This window comes from Poecilia reticulata, chromosome 15 (genome assembly GCF_904066995.2).
Source record: "Poecilia reticulata chromosome 15, P_reticulata-male-v2, whole genome shotgun sequence".
Classification (NCBI taxonomy): Eukaryota; Metazoa; Chordata; class Actinopteri; order Cyprinodontiformes; family Poeciliidae; genus Poecilia; species Poecilia reticulata.
The window spans coordinates 3,696,750-3,703,522 of record NC_088844.1 but is presented as its reverse complement, the minus strand read 5'-3'; positions in this window follow the sequence as shown (position 1 = coordinate 3,703,522).

Below are 6,773 nucleotides of genomic sequence, written 5' to 3'. Positions count from 1 at the left end.
GTTTGTGCTTTGTTACCTTGAACATCTGCTTCTCCTGCTTTATCCTCACTGTGTAACTTTGTCAGGATATCAACAATGTATTCATTAAAAACAGACTTGAAAATTACAATACAAAAAACTAATTTCATTTGTTACAGCATCATATTGAAAACATATTGCAAGTTAACAGTGTGGTATGATATGTAAAGTTGTCATGTTTTAATTTCAATGTACTTTATTCTAGATTTCAGACAATGCTCTAAGTGATGTGAGGGTGGAAAACTAACTTTAAATCTCAATTAAATCTATTTATTTATTAATTTACTTTACAAAAAAGTTATTTTATTTCAATCATACATCCATTCCAATTAATTCTAGTTATCTACCAGTGCATTGAGTTCAGCTCCTTATTTAAATTATTTTTAAAGTTTCCAGTCTAAGGACCGATTGCATGGAGTCAAACACATCACCATGTAGCTTCTAAAAAGATTTCACTGATACAAATTAGGAAAACTGTTTTACACACATCCTTCATAGGGATTCCGTAGCTGCTGTAATTTAGAAACATAAAATGATAATTTTATGTTTGAATTTACAATGAAAGTCCCAAGATTCCATTTCTGTCTGAAACTAGAAATAATAATTTTGACTCCCTCTCTTAGCCTTGATAATTGTAAAAATGTACATTTTACAGGGACATAGAAGACAATTTAAATACATTTTAATCTTTAGAGCAGTGGTCCCAAAACTACGGCCCGCGGGCCGGATCCGGCCCGCCTCCACATTTGGTCTTTTTGGTTTTGTAAATAATACTGGGATCATTATGAGAATCTGAGGTATAGATATTAGGATCCAATAGATGGCAGTAGTGCAACAATAATGGATGCAAGCTGCTGTTGAAATCTAAAGAAGAAGAAGAAGAAGGCGCCCATTTTCATTTAGCACATGCTAGTAGCAACACGAAGGATCAGCACTTTTACTGTTACCGTTCAGAAACTACCGTAATCAGTTCAGTTAAATCTAAACTTGGCAACTTTTTCTTTTTCAACGTAATAAATGTGATATTCAATTGACCTGTTATGACTCAGATTTTGGGTGTCCGCCCCTCTGCTGCTGCTGCATCGCTGTGGAAAACCTGGAGCGGAAGAGATATCTGAGGCTTATATATGTATGTTTACTGTTTTTTTGTTTCTTTTAAACTTTGGGGGTGGTTGCGGCTTTTAGTGTGGAAAATATGGTATTTATTTCATAAATAGTATTATTATTTATTTCCTGGATTTTTTCTGTGAAGAACCCAGAGAGGGTTATGTGATTGTGCTTTCTGGAAAACAATTTTTTTACATTTAGGCTCTCCTGCAATCGTCTCACTTTTTCTGTTCCAAACTGACTCCGGCCCCCAGCAGAGAAGGGAAAGGTCATGTGGTTTTCCACAGAAAAAAGTTTGGGGACCCCTGCTGCAGAGCAAAGTAAAATAAACAGTTGAATTTCATGTCTGAAAATAAAATGCAACAGGAAAAGTGTACATCTTATTCTGCTTAATCGTCAAAACTGAATTATGTGTAGCCAGTTTTTCAACTGCAGATAAAGACAAAAAAGTTTCAAACATCTCAGTTTAAGGTGAGGTTCTCATCAATGTGTTTTTATTATTAAAGTTTTTTTCATAATTTGAAATAATCATGTTTTTGTCTGTCTCTTATATGCAGAAAACATCTTATGGAAGCTTCCTCTTCATTATTCATCCTTGCCAATAGATGTTCATAAGATGGAACTTCTCCCAGAATATCGATGTCTTTTAGACAATGGGTTGCCCCAAACTTCAGTTTTTCCTGTTAAAACTGGAGGCAAACATGACATGGTGAAGGGGAGCAATTTACAAACTACTGGTTCATTTTTAATGGTATTATACACCTGAAAGAGTAAAGCATAAGTTAAAGAAGAGGAACTCTAACTGGATGAATTTAAGTGCCAGTGGCCAACCATCTAAAGCTGTGGTGTCAAACTCCAGTCCTCCAGGGCCACCGTCCTGCATTTCTTAGATGTGGCGCTGGTCCAACACACCGGAATCAGACACGTTCTCCAGAGTCCTGCTAATGACCTGATTATTTGATTCAGGTGCGTTGCAGCAGAGGCACATCTAAACGTTGGTGGGGCCTGGAGTTCGACAGCTGTGATCTAAAGCAACAAGCAGTGCAGACAACAGGTGAAGATGAAACGTACGGATCGGGTGGTAATTGGGATTTGTGACAAAAGCACGGCTGTGGAAAAGAAACATTTAGATGACGGCAGTCAGACCTGCTGGGATGTTTGGGAAGTCACACAGAACAGGTATGGATAAACTACAAGGCTGGATGTTGGATAAATGTTATATTATCTTTTTCTACTTATTAGTTTTCATTCTAAATAATGTAGTTATCTATAAAAGTATCTCTTCTGTTTATGAATAGTGTGTGGATTTAGTAGAAACTTGTGTCACATATTTGTTTCATGTGGTTGTAAAACCACCCCCGCTCCAGGACGCCAGCAGACAGAGTAGCTGGTGTCAACAATGCATGCTGACCATTACCTTATAAGGAGAAGAAGGCCAGTTGGGGGCATCTGGAGAAAGAAGAGGAATGCATACTGTAAACCAGTTTCAGCCTGTTTGCTCCCCCACCTTTAGAAATCATCTGTAACCAGGGCTTTCCCTAAATAAAAGCGGGGAGAGCGGAATGCAAGCCAGAGTTTGTTTGGGGCATGTGACTGGTTGCATCTCCGAACACCTCTCCTCGCAGCGAGTTGAATTCTAATCTCTGTCTCCGTGTTTCTTTTGCAGAGTTATATACTTATGTCAGGGGTTAAACCTGACACTGGAAAAAATAAGAACCAAGATATTTGGCCATAACTCAGAGTAAATAATAATAATATCACAGTTATGAATGTCTATAAATGCCAAGGATTATACATTTTGTCTTTGAGGATAATTAGCTATAAATGAATTTAAGAATTAATTAAATTAATTGACCAACTTCATGTGTTCCACACATCATTTCACAGAGCAAAGACAAAACTTTCTTTTCAGAAAACAATGCATTATTCATATTGAATGAAATGACTGTAGTCATCAGAAATCAACAACCTTTTTGGATAGTTGATTTATCATCTATATGCAATGATCAAGAATTTAATCACTGGAATACCAGGAAGAGTTTCCTAAATGGACCCAAAGAATCTAACATTTGCTGTTTAATTGATCTGATTTCAATGCAGAACACCATAAATAAATAACCATATTAATTTGAGTCAGTGATTCACTGCAGCTCAGTGTAGATGCATGGCAGCTGTGTGCTCATTTAGCTTGGCTGCCTCTAGCTTTAAGACATTTGAAGACATTTTGGAATTACTTTTAGGGCTATTTTATGTTACTTACTAGCTAGCATGAAAGGAAATAAAAAATACTCAAAGAATTTAGGTAAAATTTACCAATGTCATAATCCTTAGTTTGTGTCTACATATTGTGGTTAATTTAGTTGTTCCCTGGTTTTTTTTCTCGTGTGTATTTCAGTTCACCTGCATCTTCTGTTGGATCCTGTGTCTGTAATCAGTTCTAGTGTGTTGTAAACTGTTGGGTTCTGTGAGTACGCTGCTGAGCTGCTGAGCTGCTGAGCTGCTGGTGGCTTTGACCATTAGAACTCAACAGGTCCTTCTGACCCACTGCCGTCTGCCAGATCTCCTTGGAGACTGATGCCAGTTTGGTGGGTCCCCAGACCCACACTGTTCCCCACACTGACCACATGGTGGCCCACCAGCTTGATTTTCTTTTCTTATCTCTTGGACTTAATTTTTCTACTCACCTGGACGTCCACCATTATTTTTCTCACCTCCCAATCACACAACTTGACAGCATAACATATTAAGTTATTTTATATAATTTACTGACATACAAGGAAGTGAAAACACCCATTAAAAAGATTAGTTTAACCGTACCTAATTATTGGTCAATTAAACATTCGCTCGAAGTTGAAGGTTCAGGGGACTGAATGCAATTTGTTCTTCATTAACTTTCTAAACAACCTGCTCATCATTCCTGTGCTACTGCCTGAGATTCCAGTCATCAGTTAAAAAACCAGCTTTGTTTTTATTCCATTTAATTCGTCATGCAACACATGAAGGGAGGGCTGGAAAAGAGACTTTCAAAAGGGCAAAAGTTCCTCTTGTTAAAAAACACGTTTGCTCTCTGAAATCTATTTACAAAGCCTGTCGCAATCTCGCCTGTGAGCTTCGAAGCGTGCATTCTAATGGACGGTCATAAATGGAAAAATTAATAATTGACATCCTGTGTGAAGAAGCTTTAATGAATGTTGGTCTGAGCCAGTAGCCCGTAGGGGAGAGTAAACAATGTATTTATTAAACAAATTGGAACATGATGAGGAATGTTATGCTCCATCAGATTCCTTTTTAGTCTCCCTTTTAATTGTCAAACCAGATCATGCATGGTGTAACACCTGGAGGAAGATGTATGGGAGCTATCTGCATGTGTAATTAAAATCTGTTACATAGATGAATGCATCTGCCCTTTCATCAATCAAGAAAAATAAGCTGGAGGTAAGAAATGTATCTACAGCATTTAAACTACAAATAGATTGATGTCCCAGTGAAGATGAAGAAAAAGTCTAAAAATAAATTCATCTTTTACATCAGCAAACTAAAAACTTTGAAACAGCAAATGACCCAATTTCATATCCCACATAAATCAGTTCAATTCAAAAATACTTTATTGATCCTGAAGGTAAAGAAGAGACAGTATTATGTGCCTCCAAGCACATAGTGTGATATTCTAGTACAATCCAGTAACTGTTACCTTCAAATGCTCTATATGTCAAAAAACGCTATGGATCTCTGTCTCTTTCTGAAACTCCGCCTTCAGGAAGTATTAATTAGTTTGATTTAGTAACCAGGTTGCTGCGTGTTGCAGACTTTCTGCCCAGGTCCCTCTTGAAAATGAGATCTGGATCTCAACAGGGTTCACCTGGTTAAATAAAGGAAGTTACTACATCGCTCCTTTATTAACTCATTATCAACATTTTCACCAATGTTTCACTGAGAAGTAGCTCGTACAACGAGCTCATTTCTGTGTAATATTTCAGGTTGTTGTCTTCCTGGAAAACAAATCTTTTCCAAAGATTTAGTTTTCTTACACATGGAAACCAATTGTCCTCCATTAATAAGCCCGACGGACCCAACGGCGGGTCCAGCTGTCATGTGACCTCGACTCGCTCTGTAAACAAAGACTCCACGTGCCTTTAAAAAAAATTTTTTTTATTATTCGCTAAAAAAAGCTTTAATCTTTCAAAAACTATTCTGCATAAAGGTTTTGCCCAAAATGTTAAGATTTTAGAGCTATTTAAAAACAGCTGATGAGATTTAAAGGTCCTCGGGCGATGACGCAACTGCCCGGAAAACCCCCGATCAGCTGATCATCACGGCCATTTTATGGCTTCACGAGATAGTGGAAAGACTCTCAGAGTATGGCACAAGATGTCGGCTACGCAAAATCATGACGTATTTTCCGGAACCCGATCTAAATGTATGCGTAATTTATGCGCTCTCCGTGCGCTCTCCGTGCGTTAGCAGGCGTGGTACACGGGAGTCTGAGCACGTGGAGTTATCTCGGTTCCGTGAGTTCAGTTTTGATTTATTTATGATAAATCGATCATAGCAGCAGAAACTGGACGATTTAGAGGCTTTTGAAGGCTTTTGAACAACAACGGTTTTTCGATTTGCTACGAGTGGAGCTAGCTCTTCTGATAGCTGGTGGGATTCGGACGAGGAGGAAGAGGAAGAGCCGGACACAGCTGACAGACTTGATCTCGGTGATGTGTAAGTTTCCCCCGCAATTTCACACAAAATATTTGATGTTTTGGTTCTATTTATTTATTAATTTCAGTGATTATATGCTTGTAATAACGGCAGGAACTTTTGGCGAGGTTAAAAAAATGCAAAATATTTTGTATTTTGTCCCTAATATTTCAGGCAGGGTCAAAGCTACAATGGTGCTGACACCAGAAAACCATTCTATGACATCTTACCTTTACAGAGGTACCAAAAGTTTCTTATTAAATCTAATAGCTGTGAGGCTATAAGTGATTTACTTTTGTGTGTTTTTGTCAGGCGGAAATTTATTTATACCCCTTAGGGTGTAAGAGGTTAAGACATGGGACATATTCCTCCATTTCTTGATGACAGATTGAACTGAACTCTATGTTCAGTGCTTTAGAGAGTTTTTGTGTCTGTCCCCTGACTTAAACTTTTCAATAAGATCTTCTCAGATTTTCTTGGAGATTTGTTCATCATGGTTCATTTCTGAGAGCAATAAAACAGGTAAAACCTCTGGTTGTTGAGTGCTTTTTATAGAGCTGCATCTTATTCTTTATTCCATGCTCACTTTAAACACGCTGAATGACTAAGAATGCTTAAAATTGTTGTTGACACCTGTAACGTTCAGTCTCCATTGGGTGCTTTTCAGCATGCAAACCCCTGCTCCCCAGCCCGTCTCATGACCCAGAAATTGCTCCCCAGCCGCCAACATCGAGGGTCTTCCAATTCCAGGAAGCAGGGTGGAGGGTGGGGGGGACACAAGGCTTCTGTGCCTGGTGGAATCACTCCTGCATGGTTCCGGTGGGCGAAGTGCTCACCAGCAACACAAGTTTGCTTTGCCCTCCATATGGCTTCTTTCTACACCAGAAACTATTAGGAACTGAAGCATATTGGCCCCATGTGGCCTTTTGTGTTTCACCGTCTAATCCACATGCAGTGTT